This window comes from Panthera uncia, assembly GCF_023721935.1.
Source record: "Panthera uncia isolate 11264 chromosome A3 unlocalized genomic scaffold, Puncia_PCG_1.0 HiC_scaffold_11, whole genome shotgun sequence".
NCBI classification, from domain to species: Eukaryota; Metazoa; Chordata; class Mammalia; order Carnivora; family Felidae; genus Panthera; species Panthera uncia.
The window spans coordinates 65,464,126-65,490,091 of NW_026057578.1; the positions used below are offsets into that span (position 1 = coordinate 65,464,126).

The 25,966-nt window shown below is 36.6% G+C and overlaps 1 protein-coding gene and 1 long non-coding RNA gene across 2 annotated transcripts in view; one reads left to right on the top strand and one right to left on the bottom strand.

Annotated features, from left to right (window-relative positions):
- The window catches only part of FBXO11 (F-box protein 11), an 83,204-nt gene that overhangs the window by 53,262 nt on the left and 3,976 nt on the right, over nt 1-25,966 (bottom strand). The gene's annotated exons all lie outside the window — the stretch shown is intronic.
- On the top strand, nt 1,846-17,756 carry LOC125936982 (uncharacterized). Its single transcript, XR_007462188.1, has 2 exons — nt 1,846-2,357; nt 17,337-17,756. It is a non-coding gene; the product is annotated as an uncharacterized LOC125936982 (long non-coding RNA).

Genomic DNA, 25,966 nt, shown 5'->3' on the forward strand with positions numbered 1-25,966 from the left:
TTCTTAAAATTCTTGTTCTATCTGTGGTTACATTTCTTTCTGTCTTAGCATTACTTATTTGTATCTTTTCCCCTAATAGTAGTTTGTCTACTGGCCTTTACATTGATCCAATTATTTGTCTTTTATTTCATTAATTTCTCCTTTATAGTTATTTTTATCCTTTTGTCTTTGGTTTTATTCTTCTGTTATCTTTCTATTCCAAGAGTTGAAGACTTAATTACTTTATATTCAATCTTTTTAAAAACCAGTATTTTTAAACCACAAATGTCTGTTCACATTAGTTGCAACCTCCAACTTCTGACCTGTAGTGTCTATGTCAGAGTTCTAGTATTTTGTAATGTCTACTATATTTTCTCTTATCTCATTAAGTACTACACTTAGTTCTCCAAAGTTGTTTAGATATAATTTTTAAACTCATTATTGTTTTTTTTAAACTCATTATTCTTGATTTCTCATTTAAGTTGAGGTCCAAGAATATGTTCTAAATGGCACTGATTGAAAACTGATAAAATTTCCCCTGTGACAACACAAATTAACTTTTGTTAACTTAAATTTTGTATACTTGAAAATTGTGTATATGTTCTACTTATGTATGTGCTTGTGTGCATACAGGGTTCTACATCTTTTAAAATCAAGCTTGTCAATTGTATTGGCTAATTTTCTGTATCTTTATTAAGTGTGTGAAATGTGACTATGTAGTCAGACTTGTCCATTTGTCTGTACTTTTGGCTTTATAATTTCCTCAGATTTTAAGACTATTATACCTTCTTCTATACACTTGATTGACAGTGTGCTTAAAAGTAATGAATTCTGAAGGCAGAGCTAAGTTTTTCCTCACGAATGTGAAGACACTGCTAAAGTGTCTTTCAGGTTTGTTTTTGAGAAGTTCATGGATATTCTGACTCCAGATCACTGGTATGTGACTCCTCTTTCTCCCAGAAGCTTTGAGGCTTTTCTCTTTATCCCCTGATGTCCTGAAATTTCATCATGTACTACCACAATGAGGGCCTTTTGTCATTCACTCTCATGAATGTGCTTTGGGCCCTTCTAATTTAAAAATTCATGTCCTTTTATTTTGAAGAAAATTTCTTGAAATATGTGTTTGAATTACTTCCTCTTATTTTCTTTTTCTGGAACCCCTCCGATTTCAGAGTTGGGTCTCCCAGACTAACATTCTACTTTTCTTTTCTACTATTTCTCTTTTTCTTACCCATATTCTGTATTTTTGGTCTTCCGATCCTAGTTTTCTGGGAGACTTAACAATTCCATTTGCATATTTTAAATTCTTGTTGAATTTGTTCTTTCATTTTCCATTTTCATTCTCTTGTTTATACAAAGACAACTATTCTAAAATATCTAATGTTAATCTTTATTATAACAGTATATAAACTGTTAGTTTATATACATGGTGTGATGAGGGATCATGATCACCTTTCCCTTTCACAAGATACCACACTGGTATCACCACCTTGATTGGACCTACTGTGCAGTTTACACGGCAGAAGATGTGAAATAAACCTGACAAAAATTCAGGAACCTTTAACTTCTTTGAAATTTCTAAGGGTCCAGTGGTATGAGGCATGTTGAGATATCCTTCCTAAGGTGAATGATAAGTTGTTGCATTATTCATCATTTGGGTCTGTGACTCTGGCCTATTTACTCAGTGATCCGAAAAGGTGCTAATTTTGAGTGGGGCTCAGAACAGAAGAGGGCTCTGCAATAGGTCCAAGCTGCTGTGTAAGCTGCTCTGACACGGGCTTTGTGATCCAAAAGATCTAACGGTGCACAAAGTGTCGAGGGCAGACGAGGATGCCGTTTGGAAACTTTGGCGAGCTCCTTTAGGACAAGTGCAGCACAGGCCTTTAGGCATCTGGAGCGAAGCCCTGTCATCCTCTGCAGATAACTACTCTCCTTTTAAGAAACAGCTTTTGGCCTGCTACTAGGCCCTCGCTGAGACTTAACACTTAACCATGGGTGAAATCAAGTTCCCATGTGATCTGAGCTCCTGGTCATGACCTGGGTGTTACCTGACCCACCACGCCATAAAGATGGGCATACACTGCAGCATTCCATCATCAAATGGAGGTGGTATTATGACACGGGACCCGAACACATCCTGAAGGCGCAAGTAAGTTCCATGAAGAGGTAGCCCAAATGCCCACAGTCGCTACCCCTGCCACACTATCGGCTCTCTCCCAGCCGGCACCTACAGCTTCACGGGGAGTTCCCTCCAATCAGACGACGGAGAAAGAACTCAAGCTTAGCTCACAGATGGTTCTGCATGACGTGCAGGCACCACTTGAAAGCAGACAGCTGCGGCACTACAGCTCCTTTCTGAGCGTCCCTGAAAGACGGAGGTAAGGGGAATCCTCCTTGTGGGCAGACCTTTGAGCGGTTCACCAGGTTGTTCCTTTTGCTTGGAAGGAAAAATGGCCAGACGTGTGATTAAATATCAATTCACAGGCTGTGGTCGATGGTTTGGCTAGACGGGATGACTTGGAAGGAACACAACTGGAAAACTGGTGACAGGGAAGTCTGGGAAAGAAGTATGTGGACAGACCTTTCTGAACGGGTGAAAACATCATGTGTCCCATGTCAAGGCCCCTGGAGGAGTGACCTCAACCAAGGAGGACCTGAATAATCAAGTGGATAGGATGACCTGTTCTGTGGATACCAGTCAGCCTCTCTTCTCAGCCATCTCTGTTCCCAATGGAACAGCCATCTCTGTTCCCTCCAATGGGCTCATGAACAAAGTGGCTGGGGTGGAGGAGGAAGGTTATGCATGGGTTCAGCAACATGGACTTCAACTCACCAAGGCAAGCTTGGCTACAGCCATTGCTAAGTGGCCCATTGCCAGCAGCAGAGACCAACACAGAATCTCCTAAAGGGCACCATTCCCTGGTGTGATCAGCCTGATAGCAGGTTGATTACATTGGACCTACTTTCATCATGAAAGGGCAGCATTTGTTCTTACTGTAATAGAAACTTATCCTGGATATGGATTTGCCTTCCCTGAACGCAAACCTTCTGCCAAAACTACTGTAGACTGACCAAATGCCTTACTCATGTTCATGGTATTGCATATGATGCTGCTTTTGATCAAGGGAAGTAACTTCTTGCAAGTTACAGCAATGGACCCATGCTCACGGAATCTAATGTTCTTATCATGTGCCCTAGCATTCTGAAGCAACTGGCTTGATAGAATAATGAAATGATTTTTTGTCATTTTGGCAACACCTTGCAGGAATGGGGAAAGACTCTCCAGGAGGCTGTGTATCAGTATTCAATATATGGTGATGTTTCCCCCATAGTCAGGATTCATAGATCCAGGAATTAAGGGGTAGAAATAGAAGTGGTACCACTATTTATTCCTAGTGATCCACCTGCAAAATTTTTGTTTCTTCTCTCCATGACCTTATGCTCTCCTAGTGGTGTATAGGTCTTAATTCCAAAGAAAGGAATGCTTCCATCAGGAGACATAACAATGATCTCACTGAACTGGAAGTTAAAACTGCCACCTGGACATTCTAGATACCTCATGCCCCTGAATAAACAGTCAAAGCAGGAAGTCACTGTGCTGTTTGAATGGTTGGGACTAAGGGGAAATGGGATTGCTACTCTGCAATGGAGGTAAGAGAGTATATCTGGCGTATAGGAGATCCCCAAGGACATCTCTCCATGTTATCATGCTGTTATTAAAATCAATGGAAAACTATAACCCAATTCAGGCAAGACTACTAATGGCTCAGACCTTTCAGGAAGGAAGATTTGGGTCACTGTACCAAGTAAAGAACTGTGACCAGCTGAGTTAACTGCTGAATGAAAAAGTAATATAAAATAGGTAGTAGGCAAAAGTAGTTATGAATACCACCTATGACCATGTGACGTTACAGAAAAGAGGACTGTAACTGTCATGTATTTATTTTATTATGAATATGTTTGTGTGCCTGTGTGTTTGTATATACAAATATTTTTGTTTTTCTTCCCTTTCTTATCTCATCATTTAAGGTATACTGAATTTATATCATAATATACAAAACACACATAAAAACAACATAATATTTAAGTTATGGGATATCAAAGAGAAGAGTTAAACATCAGGATTTTGCATCCTCCTCTGGGAAAAGGCTTAGGGTGTTTTTGGCTATACACAGGGTATTTGTATGTTAGGTAGAAGTATGACCTTGTTATTGTCTTTATTTGTATTCTAAATAGGGTTTAAGGAAGAGGTCTATGGGTGTCAGTTTGACATGGAGTGGACTTGTGATATTTGATTTTATGTGTCAACTTGGAGGGTGTTTTGGACAAGATTAACATTAAACTGTTAAACTCCTGAGTAAGCAGAATGCCCTCCATAATGCGGGTGGGCCTCATTCAATCAGGTGAAGGTTTAATTAGAAGAAAGCAAGCTTCCCCAAGCAAGAAGAAATTCACTAGCACAGTCTTTGGACTTCATCTGCACCATCAGCTTTCCTGGGTCTCTACACCCTATCAGCCCACACTGCAGATTTTTACTTCCCAGCCTTTATGATCATGTGAGCCAGTTCCTTTTTCTCAGTATCTCTCAACCTAATTATATACAGATATAAATACAGATAGATTATCTCCATCCTATTGGTTTTGTTTCTCTGGAGAACTCTCCTACACATTGATTTTTCATTTATATGAATGTTATTATTGGGGTGCCCGGGTGGCTCAGTCTGTTAAACGTCCAACTCTCACTTTTAGCTCAGGTCATGATCTCAGGGTCATAGGATCCAGCCCCACATTGGGCTCTGTGGTGGTAGAAGAGAGTCTGCTTGGGATTCTCTCTCTCCCTCTGCCCCTCCACTGCTTGCACATGTGCTTGCTCTCTCAAAATAAATAAACTTAAAATAAAACAAAAATGTTATTTTTACTACTCCATCATTCTATTTCTTGTATTTCCTGCTATATACTATGTGCAGGTGTACATCTAATTAGTTGCTCCTAATTTCTGAGTATGGATTGAATTATATCCCTTAAGGATATGCTGAAGTCCTAACCACTGTTACCTGTAAGTGTGACCTTATTTGGAAATAATCTTTGTAGATGTAATCGAGTTAAGAGGAGATCATTAGGGTGGGCTTTAATCCAATATGACTGATGCCCTTATAAGAAGAAAACGCTATGAGAAGAGACACAGGGAGAACGCCATGTGACAACTGTGCCAAAGATTGAAGTGATATAGCTGCAATCCAAGGATTAATAGCCACCACCATGATCTAGGAATAGGCAAGGAATGATTCTATCCAAAGTTGCAGAGGGAACATGGCCCTGCTCACACAATGGTTTTGGATTTCTAGCCTCCACAACTGTAAGAAAATAAATGTCTGTTGTTTAAGCCACACAGTTTGTGATACTTGGTTATGGCAGCTCTAGGAAACTAATACAATGTGCATTCACAAATTTTACCCATCTACACTCAAACCATTATATGAGACATCCTGGTTGACTCTAACTTCTGATGCTACAAATACTACTGCAGTGAACACCCATGTACATAACCCCTATGAAACTCTTGAGATACATATCCAGAAAGGAAATTACTGGGCCACAGGGTGTTCATATTCTTAAATACTGCTAGGTTGAGCTCTGGAAAGGCTGCAGAGTCCATACTTCTGTTAACATTTGGCATTATACAGTGTAGTTTTAGAAAGTCCACAAATCCTTTGATACTTCTCCCTTCATGAGTGAGGCCTTAATTCTCCTCCCCTTAAGTACTGGCTAGACTTAGTGACTCGCCTCTAATGAATAGAAATTTCACTCAAAGAAGAGGTCATAAAAGGCACCAATGGCTTCCTGTTTGGTTACTCTTGGATCACTTGCTCTGGGGGAAGCCAGATGCCATGTGTCTTCACTCAGGCTGCTATAATAAAATACTATAAACTGAGTGACTTATCAACAACCGAAATTTATTTTGCCCAGTTCTACAGGCCAGAAGTCCAAGATCATAATGTCAGCATGGTTAGGTTCCAGTGAAGGCCCTTTTCCAAGCTACAGACAGTTGACTTCTTCTAGTATTCTAACATGGTGGGGGAAAGTGAGCTAACTCTCCGGCCTCTTCTTATAAGGGCACTAATACCATTCATGAGAGCTCCATTCTTGTGACCTAGTCAGCTTCCAAAGGCCCTACCTCCACATACAATCACACTGGGGGTTGTATTTCAACATAGAAACTTTAAACAAACTTTGGGGGAGAAAGGAAACATGACATTCAATCTGTAACACCATGTTATTAGAAGCAGCCTTCAGAATCCACACAGGCAGCCCTGTGGTGAGGCTCATGCAGTGGAGAACTAAGATCTTCTGCCAACAACCAGCAAAGAACTGAGTCCTCCTGCCAACAGCTTTGAGTGAGCTATCCTGGAAGCAGATATTCCAGTCCCACTCAAACCTTCAAATGACTACAGCCCTGGCTCACAGTGTGACTACACCCTCATGAGAGACCTTGAGTTAAAACCATCCAGCTAAGCTGATACCAGATTCTCTGTCCTTCACAGCTGTGAGATAATACATGTTTTGTTTTAAGATGCTAAATTTGGGGAGTAATCTGTTATGACGAAATAGATAACTAATACATTCTGTTTTATCCAAACTAATGGGTAAATGTGATATCTTATTGTTTTAATTTAAAATTTTCTGTTAACTAACGATTTTGAGTGTATCTACACAGACTTAGTAGCTTTGGGGTTTCTCCTTCTATAAATGCCTCTTTAGAACCTCTACATATTTTCTATGTATTTTTATTTTGGTATGGCTGTCTTTTCCCTTTGCATTTTTAAGGGTTTCTTCCATTTTCTTGATGTTAAATCCCTTGTTAGTTTTTATATTTTACAAATATCTTCTCCCATTCTACCATGATGTCCCTTCAATCCACAGAATGCCTTAACTCTGATGTAAACAAATTCATTTCATTTTTTGACTCATGCCATGTGCTTTTGAAGTTTTGTATACAAAGTCCTTCACTACCCTTACATTACAAACATAAACTGTCAACATTTCTATTATAATTTTTAATTACACTTTTCATACTTCATATCTACTCTGATTTTGTGAGAATACGCATGTGCACACATGAGGAAGAGCAGAGGGAGAGAATCTTAAGCAGGCTTCACGCCCAGTGCAGAGCCCGATGTGGGGCTCCATGGATCATGACCTAAGCCAAAATCAACCAACTAATCTACCCAAGCGCCCCTCTGCTCTGATTTTTTAATTTGGAGCTCCTTTTGCTCTATGACGGTCCTTATTTTTAACATCTGATTCTGGTTTCACACATATAATAACCTCTTAGTGTTCTGAGGTTATTACTTTCTTACAAGTTTTCTTCTCCCCAGTACCATTTATACTTCTTCTCAATCACTTGTTTCTACCTTTCTGCTTTGCCTTCCATCTTTCATTTCATAGGTTTTTCTCAAGTGTCTGATAATCATCAGCTGTCCATTTATATACTAGAGTAAGGTATTAAATGTGGTTTCTAAATTCTGTATGGGGCTATGACTGGCAGGCTTTAGAGTAGAGAAGGTATTCTCAAAGTGTGGTATGGGAACCCTTGGGAGTCATCAAAGGATGACTTTCAACGGGTACTAAGGTCCAAACTATTTTCGTTATTAATAATAAGACATCATATGCCTTTTCACTCTCATTTTCTCACAAGTATACAGTGTTTTTCAGAAGCTACATATAGGACATGGGGTATCACAACTGACCAAATGCTGAGGTAGATATTAAAATCCAGCTGATTTTTTTCTTAAGGTAGACACCAGATTTGCAAAAATGTAAAACAATGCTACTCCATTATTTTTGTTTTTAAAAAGCTATTACTCATGAGAGTATATTAATATATTATTGTAAGAGAATATGCTTTATGATATAGTAAACAGCTATAACCCACATTTTAAAAAGCTCTTCAGAGTAATAAAGTTGGGACATAGGAAGTTTCAGTGTCAGTACTGGTTAAGTCTATGGTTTTAGACAAGTTAGTTTTCCCAAATTGCACTCTTTAATACCATCCCTGGAAGGTACAGAACATCTCAAGTCTCAAAATCTGAAATTTCATGGATATGATCCATATTACTATCACTTATATGATCAATTTCACTATCATACTTAGCATCTACAGCAGTGATATCCAATAGAATTTTCTGCAATGATAAAAATGTTCTATAGTTGCATTTCAATATGGTAGCCATAGTGAAATGAAGCTAATAGATAGCTATATTCCCTCTATATAATTACTTCATGGTTAATGTGACCAAGGAAGTGAATTTTAAATTATGCATTTTAATTAATTTAAATATAAGTAGTTGTATGTGGCAAGTGGCTACCATACTAGACAGCCCAGGTCTAGAATACTAGTTCTCTCCTTGTATTTATCTTATCTGTATGTCTCTCATCCTCTTTTACACCTTTTTTGAAGGATGCAATACAGCTAGTAAAAAAAAAAAAAAAAAATTAAATTAAAAAATTTTTAAAAACAAAACAAAACTGAAAAAAAGGGGTGCCTGGGTGGCTCAGCAGGTTAAGCGTCCAACTCTTGATTTCAGCTCAGGTCATGATCTCATGGTTTTTGAGTCTGAGCTCCACATGGGGCTCTGTGCTGACAGGGTGGAGCCAGCTTGGGATTCTCTCTCTCCTCTCTCTGCCCCTCTCCAGTGTGCTCTCAAAATAAATAAAAACATAAAATTAATTTAAAAAACCTAAAAAATGACTATTTCACTATACCTTCTTTCCAGTGGATTCCATCATTCTTGCTTTATCAAATCTTTTTTTTTTTTTAACACAGCAGGAAATAAATGGTGGCAATGATAAAATTCCTAGAAATTGCAAAATATTTCAAAATACAGATCGCTAAGATTCCATAATGTACCTTAGGTTTACAAAAAGCATCTGATGGATTCATATAACTGCAACATAGATTGATTTTTTTAAGTAAAAATTTTTCTGCTTTTTGGAAGATCTGTAAGAAGAATAAAAGTAATAAAATACCAAAGCTTTTTAAGTGTTAGAAGTGCTCAGAAAATAAAAAACTAAAATTAGTGCAACTGCTCTTGACAGTACACTAAGGGTTAAGCTTTCTTCATTCTCTTATTTTAGTTTTCCTGGTTCATAAGCCATAGATTTTATTTCTATTCTTTTCAGGGTTACCCTTAAGGTAAAAGAGAAATGAAAGCAGCAGCAGCAAACATGTATTGAGTGTTTACATGTACTGAGTAGTGTTCTAATGGCTTTACATGTATTGTACTTAATCATCCCCATAACACTTTGAGGGTTATTGCCTTCCTATTTGTAGATAAGAAATTTTAGGCACAGGAAGGTATAGTAACCCTAATGTCACACAGCTAGTAAGGCATAAGCTAGGATTTCGTCCAGAGAGTCTGGCTGCAGAGCCACAGAAATAGCTATTTTTACAAGATGACCTAGAGTTCTCAGTGAAAAAAGAATTATAGCACTCTTTTTCTCAAAGATTTTATTTTTAAAGTAATCTCTACATCTAACATGGGGTTCAAACTCACAACCCTGAGATCAAGCGTCGCATGCTCTACCAACTGAGCCAGCCAGGCACCCTGTAGCACTCTTGACATGCTATAATCCCCTTTCTTCCAATTTTCTTGTTATTGCCCAGTATTTTGGCTCTACCTTTAAAAATATTATACATATTTACAATCAAGTCTACTCAATTTATTAACATATTTTACTAATTCTTCACTCATGATGTATTTTTTCTTTTTTAGTTTTTATTTGAGACATAGAGAGAGGGAAAACGAACAAGTGGGGGAGGGGCAGAGAGAGAGGGGGACAGAAGATCTTAAGTGGGCTCTGTGCTGACAGCAGAGAGCCCAATGCGGAGCTCAAACTACGAACTGTGAGAACATGACCTGAGCTGAAATCAAGAGTTGGGACACTTAATTGAGCCACCCAGGCACCCTTTTTTTACTTTGGGGTGCATGGGTGGCTCAGTGGGTTAAGCAACCGACTCTTGATTTCGGCTCAGGTCGTGATCTCATGGTGGTGGGATCAAGCCCCCTGTAAGGCTCTGCACTGACAGCTCAGAGCCAGTTTGGGATTCTCTGTCTCCCTCTGCCCTTCCTGTGCACTCTCTTGTACACATGCTCTCAAAATAAATACACATTAAAAAAATACACATAAAAAAATAAATACCCAGGCGCCCCTTGCATCAAGTTTGTATAGGTGACGAACTCTTAATTTTGTGTATAGCCTGACTTTGGGCCTCATTTTTGCTGATAATTGATAGTTTAAATGGGTATAGAATTCAAACTAAAGTTATATTACCTCTATATTTTAAGGAAAGAGTATTCCACTATCTTCTGGAAATTATTGTCCTGGTAAATACACTGTCATTATAGCTCATATTTTGGGGTAGGCACTCTTTTTTTCACCATCTTAAAGAACTCTTGGGGTGCCTAGGTGGCTCAGTCAGTTGAGCAGCCAACTCTTGACTTTGGCTCAGGTCATGATCCCAGCACTGTGGGATCGAGCTGTGCATTGATCTGAAACTGGCTTTAAGATTCTCTCTCTCCCTCTGCCCCTCTCCCCAGCTCACGTGCATGTGCTCTCTCTCTAAAAAGGGGAGAAAGAAAGAAAGAAAGAAAGAAAGAAGAAAGAACTTATTATGTTCTATAATTTCACTACCAAGCATTTTTTTTTTTAATTTTTTTTTTTTAACGTTTATTTATTTTTGAGACAGAGAGAGACAGAGCATGAACAGGGGAGGGTCAGAGAGAGAGGGAGACACAGAATCCGAATCAGGCTCCAGGCTCTGAGCTGTCAGCACAGAGCCCGATGCGGGGCTTGAACTCACGGACCATGAGATCATGACCTGAGCCAAAGTCAGACGCTTAACCAACTGAGCCACCCAGGCGCCCCACTACCAGGGATTTAAAAGCAGACTTTTTTTGCTATTTATCCTGCTACACAACCGTTCAGTAATGTACAATTTTAATATGGAAACTTAGGTTTTACTTCAATTCAAAGTCCTCATATATAAAAGGGGTATATTACCTACATGATGGGGGCTGTTACAAAAATAAAACATGCACTTACTGTCTACCAAGAATAGAGTGATCAATAAATGATGTCTATTAATATCACAACTACTGGGCAGGAATTACCAAAATTCCTTGTGTTTTGTCATGGATATAAAAATAGCTAATTACTACTTAAGTGCTTTCAAAAGTATTTTCTTATTATGCTTAATATATACATTGATATTATATATGCAATATATAATACATCATTTCCACTGTGTATTGGAAGTCCCTACACTGATATCAGGTATCTATTAATAGGGAATTCCCATAGCTTCTGGTAAGTTTTCAGAAACTTCATTGCCAAATAGTATTATAAATAAAAACATTCAGGACATCGAACAAAATGAGCTTACTATATAAAATATTATCAAATATTTACTGATAATCCTCCAAACATTAAACATAAATGACCTTTATGCTTACATATATTTATTTACTACATAAATGTAAATGACAGCAAGCACTTGAGGCTGAGATATGGGTAGCTACCAAAAAAGCATGGAGACAGAAAAGCAAGTGATTAAACACTGAAGTCAAGCAACCACTGAGTTCAAAAATTTCTGACAGTGTAAAAAAAAAATGACAGGGGCGCCTGGGTGGCGCAGTCGGTTAAGCGTCCGACTTCAGCCAGGTCACGATCTCGCGGTCCGTGAGTTCGAGCCCCGCGTCAGGCTCTGGGCTGATGGCTCGGAGCCTGGAGCCTGTTTCCGATTCTGTGTCTCCCTCTCTCTCTCTGCCCCTCCCCCGTTCATGCTCTGTCTCTCTCTGTCCCAAAAATAAATAAAAAACGTTGAAAAAAAAATTTATAAAAAAAAAAAAAAATGACAGCAGCAACATACAGGGTTCATTCAAAAACAATTTATAGGTAAGTCTGTCAATGACAAAACAGAATCATAATAAAGAAAAAAGGGCAAAGTATAGAGCATTTTGAATCTGGGTTAAGGAATTTAGATTATTCTACACGTGGTAAGACCTGAAGTGGAGAGTGCCTAACTCAACTTTAACTTCTTTTTTGGAAAAGAAACACCAAGACAAAGTGAACTGTAAGATGAACAGAATATGATGACAGAGTTAAAAATCTGTCCTGGTAATTCTTCCATGTTCTCTGGCCCATTTCCTCTTACTAAGAATATCCTTTTTTTCCCTTTTTTCTATCTGTGACATACTCATTCTTCAAGATCTAGTTTAAGCATTCACTTTCTCTGGCAAGTCTTTTCAAACCATTTCAGCCTCAGACTAGTTTCCCCTCCACTCTTAAGTATTTCATGTATACATTCAATCAATAACATTTAATCTCATATATTAATGGTGGGATTATTGTTTTAAAAAACAAATTGGACATTTCTCAAACTTTAAAATGCAAATATGTCTGACTCAATAACTTTTATGAAACTGAAACTGTGACATAAACATGTGAAGATACTTGTAAAAAGATGTTTACTATAATTGCAAAAAATAAGAACCTGAATATTAATAGAGGTACATTTAACATAAATCATAATCCATTCATATAATGAACTATTCTGCAACTGTTAAAAAAAAAAAGAGCTATTTATACTTATATTGATACAGAAAAATGCCCAGGATATATTTAAGTAAAAAACAACACTTAATTTACAAATTAATATAGTATGGTTTCTTTTTAAATAAAAAGAGTATGTGTTTACATACACATATATTTTAAAAATTCTATAGTAAACACACACAGTTAAGAGTTACCTCTAGGGAGTGGTAGGTCAGGGGAAGAGAGGACTTTTCCTTTAAACGTGATATCCTTCTATATTCATTAATTCACCTAACAATCTAGAGTGCCAGGCTTATGACTTATCTATTTCTTTGGCACTTACATATTAAACGTTTTTTGAAAGAATATTTTATGTTCTTGTTTACTGCACTGAAACACCTTGAAGGTAAGCTTTTACTTTCCCACAGTAACAACCATAACACCATACAACTAAATGTTTACAGATTCACACAAATATGTTAAAGTACTTAAAAATGGAATGAATAGATTTATATCAAATTTATGACAGTTGTTGCTTCTTGAGAGGGTAAAAGTGAGGAAGGGAATGGGATGAAAGGTTCTTTTTAAAAAAGATTTAGCTAATTTTATGTATAATTTTTTTCATAAAAACTCACATATGATATTAATCATTTGTATGTTAGGTGCAAATTTTCTTTCAGTCTATCATTTGCTTTACCTTTGTTTATTAGCAACCTTCATTGCTCAGAACTTTCCACTTATTTTACGTAGTCAATTTCTTGATGTTTCTTTAATGATTTTCTTTTTTTTTTTTTTTTTGGTGTTGCTGAGGAAAAAGTACTTTCTTCTAAGTTTTCTATGATTTTCTAAAAATACTGAGCTCTTACTTGGAGGACATTATGCTAAGTGAAATAAGCCCCTTGCAGCAGGACAAATACTACATGATTCCACTTACATGAGGTATCTAAAATAGTCAAACTTATGAAGGTAGAATATATAATGGTGGTTCCCAGGGTCTGGGGGGAGAGGGGAAATGAGGAGTTGCTATTCAGCGGGTATAAAGTTTCAGTAATGCAAGATGAGTAAGTTCTTCGGATCTGATGTACACCTTGCCTACAATTAATAATACTGTATTATACACCTAGAACTTTGTTAAAAGGATAGATCTCATGTTAAATGTTTTTACTATAATAAAACATTTTTCAATTGAAAAAAATGTCAAGCTCTTTAATCATTCGAAATGTAGTTTTTGGTACTGTACAAAGTAGGAAATTAACTGAATGCTTTTTCCAAATGAATAATCAATAGTCTCAGTATCATTTATTGAACAGTAAATAATATAATTGCTGGAATAACATAACTGCCTTTTTTCAACCAGTCACAACTGGTTGAAACAAAACAAAAAATTAAGTCAATTAATAAAAAAACAAGCTATTAAAATTTACTTGCATATTTTAAGTTATTGAACACAAGTATTCTAACAAAATTAATTTTTATTTCAGCTAAAAAATTACAGAAAACTTTATCTGATCAATAGGTTCAACTAATCACTAAACTGAAAAAATGAACAGAATGTTAATAAAATTCTGAAGCAAGAACAGATAACACCATCATCACTGACTGGGAGTCAGGAGATCTGGGTTCATTCCAACCACCACCTTGAACAAGTAAAAAAACCCTCAAGAATTGGGACTACGGTTCTACATCCAACATTCTATAATTTCTAACTAATTTACCATCTCTACGATAATTAAAATATCTAATCAAAATAGCTGACACCAAAAGAGCAAAGTATATAATCTTCTTTATCGACCTGTTGAAGATGTTTACCAGATGTTCTTTATATCACTCTAAACATCAAATAATTTAAATTCACTTTCCCTAGCTATCTTCTGAGCATATACTTCCAATCACATGAAAGGTTTAGTCACCTGTCAGCTTATCCCTCTTTAGAATAACACTTGATTTTTTTTAATAGACATATTTTCTCAACCATTGCAACATTTTACAAGTCTTATTACTCTGATACATTATCATGTGTTTACACACACACAAACACTTTAGGTTGGTTCACCTGTAGTCCATATTGTTTTCTGCCATACTTAGTTCTGGCTCAACATTTCTAAGTGATTATTCATTTTTTTGTTGTTCCTATAAAGATGAAGGTTCATTTTTTTGTTTAACAGACCATTCAAAGTAATTTAACTTCTATTCTTGATTTTTGAGGTACTTAACCTCAGCGCATTTATTATTTATTTTTATTTTTTTATTAAAACAAATTTTTAGAGGTTAGAGTGGGAGAGAGCCAAAGCAGAAGAGACTCTTAAAAACTGAGAACAAACTGAGGGCTGATGGGGGGTGGGAGGGAAGGGAGGGTGGGTGATGGGTATTGAGGAGGGCACCTGTTGGGATGAGCACTGGGTGTTGTATGGAAACCAATTTGACAATAAATTTCATATATTAAAAAAAAAAAAGAGAAAAAAAAATTTTAAGTTTATTTATTTTGAGAGACACAGAGAGCAGAGGAGGGGCAGAGAGAGATGGAGAGAGAGATGGAGAGAGAGAATCCCAGGCAGGCTCTGTGCAGTCAGCATAGAGCCTGATGCAGGGCTCAAACTCACAAACCATGAGATCATGACCTGAGCTGAAACCAAGAGTTGGGCGCTTAACTAACTGAGCCACCCAGGCATCCCCCCACCCCTGCTTTTTTAAATCTATGAACTTAATATGTATAGTAACCTAAATTAGTAATATGAACAAACCTCAGTCTAGAGAAGGAAAAAGAAGGGAAACAGAAACAACCATTTACTAAATTTTTGTAAATGTCTATTTGTAAATGGTTAGCACTATTTTTGTAGTTGTTGCTTCCATTTAATTCAACTTAAAAAAATTTCCCCCAACCTCACAACACCAATATGACTATTTCATAAAAGAATAAAAGCTGTATTTAAATACACCTATGTCACTCTTGTTCCTTCTTCAGCTACCCAAAGTCACTGTTTCAGGAAAAAACTTTAAATTCATCTGTAATCAGCTCTTCATAAAACTATGATAATTACTATCTAGAATCTATACTTAATGACTGATTTTCCCTAAACCACACAGTAGCCCCTACATTAAAAACAAAACAAACAGTTCACCTCTTTCAATAAAGGTTTTTAGTGTATTTTCCAATAAGAAAATATTCTCTCTTGGTTAAGGTTTATAAGGAGTCTATAAGATGATCAGAAGACTGGCCAAGTGTGAGATAAGTTAATTCCAAATCCAATAAATTTAGGCTTCAAAGGTCCGTATCTTCTGAAAGTCACTGTGGGTTCTTATTTATTCTCAAACACATTAGGTTCCACAATCCAAAACTTCTAAGAATACAGTATCTTAGAATGGGAAGATTTTTTACTGATAATGATGCAACAATCTCTTAGCAATCTGTTTCAACCTAATAGTCATTATTTTTTTCAGAGCTATCTCCAGTTTTATGGGAAGAAAATCCTCCATATAAAATTATCAAATAGACATGAGTCCATACCACCAGAGTACAAAAGAAATAGCCACTTGTTCTGACCAATAAGAAGTTTCACTTTTCTTTCAAATATCCAGTTTGTACGCTAAATTTCCATCATTCAACCAGGCATGTATGTAATGAAAAAACTGTATGTATTTGCATGTAAATAATCTACAGTCACAAACTTGTCCTAGAAAGACAGTATCACTGGCTCAAAAAAAAACCCAAATAACAAATTTGTTTTTCATTCGAATTCTGACTTTCTTATCATCAGTCATCTTCATTTCCTGCAAATGATATAAGCAATTATTATCCTAAAGTTGCTGTGAATACAAAAACTAAAAATGTCTATAAATTAAAACACAGAGAACTGAGAAATGTAAAGTTTCAAGCTTGTATTCAAATGTAAAATGACCTGAGGATCATGTCATCAAACCAACTACTAATAGTCACAATCATCAATCACAACCATTAAAATCTTTTAAAAGGGGCACCTGGGTGGCTTGGTCGGTTAAGCGTCCGACTTCGGCTCAGGTCATGATCTCACGGTCCGTGAGTTCGAGCCCCACGTCGGGCTCTGTACTGACAGCTCAGAGCCTGGAGCCTGCTTCCGATTCTGTGTCTCCCTCTCTCTCTGACCCTCCCCCATTCATGCTCTGTCTCTCTCTGTCTCAAAAATAAATAAACATTAAAAAAAAAAAATTTAAAACCTTTTAAAAAAATACAAACCTTCCTTCCAGATTCCATATATGGTATTTGAAAAACAAAGAAATGTAAAAGAAGTAACAAAAATCACCTCCCTCCACCATCCCAAGATACTACTGCTAACATTTCACCAAAAATTTTTAGACACTTCACAAAATCAGGAGTGCATATTCCCAGTTTCAGAGAGTATTGTGTGTGTTATCAATGCATATGTATGTTGGTATGTGACATTTCTGTAGCCCTCTAAAACCAGACTTAACTTTACAAACCTTGGACAAGTTCACTACACCCAGATGTCTCAGCTCTGTTTTTCAGCTTTAAAGATTTCAGCTAAGAGGTTCTCAAATCAAATGACTCAGAAATAGAGGGAAGTTTCCCTGTGAGATGTTGCAGTAGAGACTAAGAGAGCATCAGAAAAAATCCATAAAGGCACCTTCAGAGTATGCCTTTACAACTAACTTATATGTGGGATTACAGCTGCTATGAAGGACCTTAAAGTGTTGTTTTACCTCTGCAATTGAAGATCTTAGATTCTGGCAACATATAATTTTATTTAAACCTGTCCGTCTACTTTCAGTTTCTGGATATATAAGCAAAATAACGAATACAATGAAGAAGGACTACACCATGAAAACAAGATAAATGACCCCAACTCTGCAGGTAATTTCTTTCACTAGGCACATTTTCTTTCTTAATAACTTACACACAAGCATGCTATAATTTAGCTTAAACTTTGGGCTGCAACAACTTTCTAAGTGTGGCACAGAGGTAATTCAATAAATGATTAAAGGGCAGAATATATATCAGACTTCGGGGAGTCAAAACAAACCTTCATCTTCATACCATTTCATAAAAAACTCTCCAACAGACTCTGGACTTGGAAACAGTGGACAGATAAGGTTATGAATGAAACTCCGATGTGGTATATGTATGTATGCATGTATATGTGTGTGTATCCTTAAAAATATGTATCAGAAGACAATGAAAACAATATCAACATCCTTATTTGCAACTCATTCTGGTCTCAAATGTTATTTAAATTTAGTCTCTAACTCAATTATAAGTTCCATAAAGGCAAGAACCATGTCTGTATAGTAATACCTAACAAATTCAGACCTCACTGATTTCTACTGGCAATTTAAATGATACAGAAACAGTTTTAAAGCAACTCAGAAGTCACCTTATTCAAAATCCCCTGATGTAGAAATTTAATTCTAGGAAGGGAAGGAAAAAAAAAGCCACTTTGATGAAAAAGCTCAGGCTCCTTATCCCCAAATTTAACATTTACTTGATGTGGATAGGTGTTTAAAAAAAAAAAGACAGGAAGGTAGCAGTCTCCTCCACACTGCTTATCGTGGACAAGAAAGAACAACTGTTAGCACTAACACTGAACTAGTAAGTGCTGAAAGAACAGACATGAAATAATAAGATCTTACTTTTTTGATATCTAAGGCTACCATATTATCTGTTTTAAGCAAGTGGTTCTTTAACAACAGAACCCCATTTCAGTCTCTGATGGCCTGCCATTCTCAGGGGATACTTATATCATGGGGAGCATAAGCTTATAAGACACTAACTAGCACACTTCAGCACAAGCTTTCAGCTGAGGAAAAACTTATCAATGATACTGGCAGAGGTACTTTTACACCTTCTTCTTATACATCAGGAACTGATGATCTGGTCAAGGACTAGAAAAACAACTTGAGAACAAAATGCATCCCAATTTTTCTATGAAGCTTCTGTAATTTTAAAATAAGCAGAGTTTAATAAAGGATAATCAAGATATGCAGAAAAAATAAATTAAACAATTAACCAAATAAAAGCAAAATATTTTCACAGGCGTTAAAAAGATAAGCTTAAAAGTAGTAAAAAAAAAAAAAAAAAAAAAAAAAGGATTCCACACTGAAATGGAGAAACTACGGCAGTTGCAAAAACAAATAATTTTTGTAATGAAGGCTTAGAATCACATTAAATTCCACAGTAATTTTGAAAATTCCTAAATATAAAAAAAGATTTCCCTCCTCCTCAAAATAACCCAATCTACAACCTATGGGGAAAATTAAAGTATATTAAGGTGAAGGGTAAACTTCCTAACACCACTGTTAAAGGATGCTAGAGCAGATATTCCAAAGACTTAAGAAAAATACTAATATTTGAAATAAAATCAATTGTTTTGGCAGCGTTAATTATGAGAGGACACATTCACGTCTGTCTTTTTTTTAACGTTTATTTTTGAGAGAGAGAGAAAGAAGAAAGAGTCAGAGGATCTGAAGTGGGCTCTGTGCTAACAGCAGAAAGCCCAATGTGGGGCTTGAACTCAGGAACAGTGAGATCATGACCTGAGCTGAAGTTGGATGCTTAACTGACTGAGCCACCAAGGTGCCCCATATTCACATCTGTCTTAAAGTTGTTTTATCTCCCAAGTAAATGGAAGCTTTGTCTTTGAGAAAAGAAAACTGATGGTATAATGTTGAGGTAAAAGACTTACCAGGAATGGGTACCTGTATTCACCAAAAGATATACATAAAATACTCACAGCACTATTCCTTACAGCCAAATATTAAAGTTCTATGTCTCTTAATCATAGAATGAATAAATTGTCATATACTCATACAATGTAGTATTACAGATCAACAAGACTAAACAAACTATTGCTATAAGCAACAACATGGTTGAAATAAACAAATACTGAGGGAAAGAAGCCAGACACATAGGAATACAGACTGAGTGATTACAGTTATATAAAGTTATATAAAGACAGACAACAGACAAAACTAATCTAAGCAATCCAAGCAGTAAGAAAGATAGGGTTGGGGATAGTGACTGGGAAGGCAAGGGGCTGGGACAACACACAGAATGTTGATTTCTGGGATACTGGTAGTGGTTTTTTTGTTTGTTTTTTATTTTATATTTGAGAGAAAGAGACAGAGAGACAGAGCATGAGCAGGGGAGAGGCAGAGAAATGGAGGCAGAATCTGAAGCAGGCTCCAGGCTCTGAGCTGTCAGCACAGAGCCCGACACGGGGCTCAAACCCACCAACTGTGAGATCATGACCTGAGCCGAAGTCGGACGCTCAACAGACCAAGTCACCCAGGCGCCCCTTTGGGATACTGGTAGCGTTTAATTCTTGATCTAGGTATTACTGGCTACACAGACGTGTTCACTTTGTGTAAAGTCATCAAGCTATACACCAATGATTTGTGCACTTGCGTATTTTTATTAAAATGTCAGTTTAGGGGGGTGCCTGGGTGGCTCAGTGGGTTAAGCATCCGACTTCAGCCTAGGTCATGATCTTGCTGTTCCTGAGTTCAAGCCCCATGTTGGGCTCCGTGCTGACAGCTCAGAGCCTGAAGCCTGTTTCAGACTGTGTCTCCTTCTATCTCTCTGCCCCTCCCCCACTCATGCTCTCTCTCAAAAATCAACATTAAAAAAAACTTAGTTAAAAAAAAACTAATAGATTTTTCACAATTTAAATAATTATATGTGGTTATATATAGCGTGTGTGTGTGTGTGTGTGTGTGTGTATAATTACATACAGACTTTCTAATTTAAATGACCACTGCTAATTTAAAATGACCCACACATACTGTCACTCCTACCTGCTCTAATTCTTTTTCTTCTCTCCATCCCAATCTTCAACCCAAAATTAGTCTTTTGAAAAAATAAAATGTGAAACTTTTAAGAAAATTTTAGGGTCAGAAGTAGATTAGTAAAAACAATAAATGTGTAAGGGAAGTGATTCTTACAAGACTATTCCACCCTCACCTTCCCCTGACATACTTATTTTGTCTCTGAGGAAGCACTCCTACCCAAAGCCTTTGTCCAAATCACTTATTTCTATCTCTTTTACTGGGCCTAAAATACCAAAATTTGACTAAGGGATCAGTTTCTTAAAAATGCAAATGCATTTCAAAGGATTATGAAGATATCAGTCATTTACACACAACGGTGAATTAGTTCTGTGGCTACTTTTAACACAGAAAAATGAGTGATTCCACCATTTCTTTTACCATACAATCACTTTGCCAACAATTCAATTTCGAAATACAGCATCTTCACCCACCTCCATTTCTTTTAAACAAGTCTTCTTTGATCCTTTATCTCTGCCATGATACAAACCCAGAATGATTTCTATTTTCCATTTGTTAAATTCTATTTCACTTCTAATTTCCCTTAAAGCCTGTTTTGTTTTTTTTTTTTTTTTAATTTTTTTTTTTTTTTTAACGTTTATTTATTTTGGAGACAGAGAGACAGAGCATGAACGGGGGAGGGTCAGAGAGAGAGGGAGACACAAAAGCCTGTTTTTTTTTAATATGTATGATTATATGGGAAGAAACAATTACTAGTGACATATATACACCAACCCTGTCCAACTCAAAATATAACAGGTGAATAAAAAAGAGCTGTATGTTCTTTCTCTTCCCCACCTGCTTCCTCTTAAGTGTCAGATTCTCATAAAGCCACATGGTCTTATACATACTATGTTATAGACTATGGATGCAAGATACAAAATCAATATTTCAGTGTAAAAAAGAATTCTCATTAAACTCAAGTAAAGGCAGCAAACCAGCAGAGGCTAAACTGATTCAAGTCAGTTATCAATACATGGTACTAAAGAAATCAATGTCAAAGACTGAACCCCTATAGGAGCCAGTTAATTCCATTCTGAGGAAAAATTTTTAGTAGTCAAAGATTTTGACACAACCCAACCTGAACATCTAGAAAATGAGTGCATGCTGCACACTAGAAGAAATCAGTAAAGATTTTCACTGTTACCAGAAAAATAATTTTAAAGCACAGGTTATTATTCCATTTCTATCACTCAATTTCAAAGCTTTGAGAAAACAGAAAAGTAGGCTCTCTTTGTACCTCTTCCTTCATGAGATGTGGAAATATTCCATTCTGTTTTTTAAGGTTTATTCAACAGTTGAGGGAACAGCATTTAATAATTTTTTCTCCTCTTTTGAACACACACAATTTTTCATTTGTTAGAAGGACTAAACACTGACAATTGGATCTTTAGAAATTGGGGACAATAAGCAACTTACATTTGCTTTAATATACTATCTTAATTTGGATGTTTTAAAACAAAAAATACACAATGTATTCATTTTCAAAGTACATATTTTTGATATTTCCTTAAACTAAAATAAATTATACAAGGGAAGTTAATTGGTTTCATTTCTCTATTTTCTAAGGATTAAGTTTAAGCACATTTCTGTGTTAACCAAACATATAAAAACCCCAGGCTATACATGCAAAGACATCAAGCTATGGTGACAAAAGGATATTTAGTCCACAAACCTGTCAAAATTACCACTGAAGTGTAATTTAACTCACATTTTTCCTTCCTGAAATAGGCTAGTCTATAACCATGAGCTAAAATGACTTAACACCTTTTATTCATAACTTATGAGTAATTCAAGAGAAATCTACCCCTCTTTACACAATGAGTACTTAGTGATCTCAACAAGCTGGAAAAACATGCTGGCCAATCAGTGCAATCTCTTTCAGAGACAAATCTACATTAGAGGTAAAGTTATAATCAGAAGGTTATTTAAAAAATGTTAAAGCAGGTGTCTAACAATGTATGGCATCAGACTACTCTACCAGTCTTCAATAAAATAAATGGGATATGAAAGGAGACAGATGTGCTTCAAGGGCTAGGTTATTCCCTCCTCTGAATGTGATGGACACATTCTGCCAAATGTATTTTGTTATCTCTCCTCTTGTTTATGGGAAGATTCAGTGATATAAATCAATTTTGAAAATCTCTGCTATTTACTAGGACTACTCATTGCTGACTAATGTCCATCTTACAGAATTGCTAAAAGGGTTAAATGAGAGTGTATTAGACTCTAGTACATAAGCAAAAACAGTGATCTATGTTTATTATTGTATTTCAAATACTCATTTCTTCTGTTTCCTTATTCTTTCTTCAAAGAATATTTCAATTTGTTGGCTATAAAATGATTTATAATTATAAACCAGACTAAGGTTTTGGGTTTTTTTTTTTTATGTTTATTTTATTTTATTTTTTGAGAGAGAGACAGAGTGTGAGCAGGGGAGGGGCATAGAGAGAGGGAGACAAAGAACCTGAAGCAGGCTCCAGGTTCTGAGCTGTCAGCACAGAGCCCAACACGAGGCTTGAACTCCTAAACTGTGAGATCATGATCTGAGCTTAAGTTGGAGGCTTAACCAACTGAGCCATCCAGGTGCCCCTCTGTAAGGTTTTATCAAGTCACCTAGATTGCATTTTGGGGTATGCCAGAAACTAATGACTCATGCACATTTTATCTCTTGGGTTTAGTTTTATATATAACTGATTCTATTGCTTACTATTATTAATATTTTATTTTTAAAATTTTTAAATTTTATTTAGTTTTGAGAGAGAGAGAGACAGAGCGTGAGCAGGGGAGGGGCAGAGAGAGAGAGACACAGAATCAGAAACAGATCCAGGCTCTGAGCTGTCAGCTCAGAGCCCAATGTGGGGCTTGAACTCACAAACCATGAGATCATGACCTGAGCCAAAGTCGGACGCTTAACCGAATGAGCCACCCATGCACCCCTATTTTATTTTTAGTGTTTATTTTTGAGAGAGAGAGAGAGAGAGCGCACGCGCGCGCGCGCGCGCGCACACACACACACACACACACACACACACACACACGGGAGGAGCAGAGATGGGGGTGGTACAGAAGATCTGAAGCAGGCTCTGTGCTAACAGCAGAGAGCCTGGTGCGGGCTCAAACTCTGGAGCCATGAGATCCTGACACTTAACCAACTGAGCCACCTAGGTGCACCTATTACTATTTTAAAAAGCTGCCATTTATTAAGCATCTGTCAAGTCCTAGATACTTAAATCTCTCATTAATTATTCCATAAGACAAGTATTACCATATTCATTTTAAAGATAATCATGTAAGGCTCCAAGAGTTTATATTGCTTTCGCCATGTCAAACAGCTTGTTGATGGTGTAACCAGGATTAGAACTAGCTAGCTGTAACTCTGAGCTCTTTCTTTTTTAAAAAAATTTTTTAAAAATGTTTATTTATTTTTGAAAGAGAGAGACAGAGTGTGCGTGGGGGAGGAGCAGAGCAAGAGGGAGACACAGAATTCAAAGCAGGGTCCAGGCTCTGAGCTGTCAGCACAGAGCCCGACACGGGGCTCGAACCCAAGAACTGTGAGATCATGACCTGAGCCGAAGTAGGACACTTAACCGACTGAGCCACCCAGGCACCCCTGAGCTCTCCCTATCATACTGCCCAACTGTCTCAACTGGCATATTTTGCTTATCATTTTATTTTCAGAGGGTTAACAACTGCAATTTGGGGGTACTTTGCTAGTAACCTCACATACAACTGGAATTCTCTGGAAGTTGAGAATGTAATTAATTCAAAGGGCTGATTAAATTAATAAAATGGAAGGTCTAAAACAAAATAACTCTTCAGAGATTAGTGGGACAAGAAAGACACAAGAGTTAACTTATTAGTTAGTAATAAATATGGGGACTATAAGGAACCTCAAGTTGAAATAACTCTTTATTAGCTTCAAAATTAAAACACATAGGGAAAAAAACCAAACAAACTTGGAAATACTCACTAGCCTTGAATTCTCCCAAATCTAAGTCCAGGGGTCCTAACAGGTCAGGATCTACGGGTAGTTCTTGCCTTACCTGGTAGGTTTCCAAGCTGGTTGGCCTGTCCTTGGGTTTGCCAGAATTTCCAGTAAAGAAAGAGAAAAGCAGTATAGGGACAACCCATAGGCCTAATCAGCAGAACTTTCACATCAGCATTGTCACACTATCTCATGTTTTCTCTGAAAATGTATGTTTATCTATTTTGAGACAGCAAGAGAGCAAGAGTGGAGGATGAGGAGAAAGAGAAGGAGAGGGAGAATTCTAATCAGGCTCCATGCTGTCAACACAGAGCCTGATGCAGGGCTCAATCTCATGAACTGTGAGATCATGACCTGAACAGAAATCGAGAGTCATACCTTAACTGACTGAGCCACCCAGGCACCCCACTATCTCATTTCTATCCCTCAAATAACTTGTTAAGCTTTGAGAAAACAGGCTCTTTTCCATCCCACCCTACTCCCACAAAAAACTGGGTGGCATTTCTCCTTTCATGGATGTAAATATTTTGAAGGTTTGGCCACCAGATGGGAGAGTAGTGGCCCACAGAACTTAATTCCTAAGACTGGAAAAATCATGTCCTTTGCCCAGAACTCTTCTGTCAAAAAAGGTTGCAGAAGTTCCTTATTCTTGCATTCTGTAAGTTCCTTATTCTGAAGAACCTGAAGGTAAAATATCATGAGCTAGAACAAGCCCACAGAAGGTATGATTAGCATGCATGACTAGAACACTAAGGAGTTTCCTGGCTGCTGCATATTATAATACGTAGCTCCATTAGGAATATTTCACATATACTGTATGTACTGCATTATTTCAACATGTTTAGTTAAAACAAAACTCTAATTCCAGGGTCATCGGTGAGATTTTTATCCCACAAATATGGAACTAAAAAGACTATGTTTTTACTCTCTACAATTACTTCAGACTAGAAATTAATAGCAATACCATTAATATATTGTATTAAATCTCTTGAATGATTATATAATTAAAATTTCAGCACTTCAAAAGAATCTTATGAATTCTCCAACCAGAAAAAAATTACACCTATTTTCAAAAACTTTGATATCAAGACTTTCAGTTGTCAAGTTTCACTTTTTATGTTTTTATTAAAACACAATAAATGAGAAACTAATAATAGTGATTGATTCCAAGCAGGAGAATTTGGTAGCTGAAGGCAGGTGTAGACAAGAAACTTCTGAATTTTAAATCATTTGTATTTATTACCTATTTTAAGTAACCAATTTTAACTACAAACTAAAAATGCTCGGAATACATAGCACTTCTGCAGACTTGTAACCTTACCTCATACTTTTAGAAAAAGACTATCAAAAAGATATTAACATAAATCACAACAAGCTGCAAAAGCTAAATCCTTTCAGGATTTCAAAAGAAAATAAATATAAAAAAATCTATCCCACACTACTTCCAGATTCACTGAATCTGGAATATATCATCAAAGTGTCCCTATGTGGAACACCAATTATATTCTACTAATTTAAAGTAGTATGTGAAATCCTAAACTCTGGAACTTAAACTAAAAGACCAAAACCAGCTAATGATTAGTATTCCAT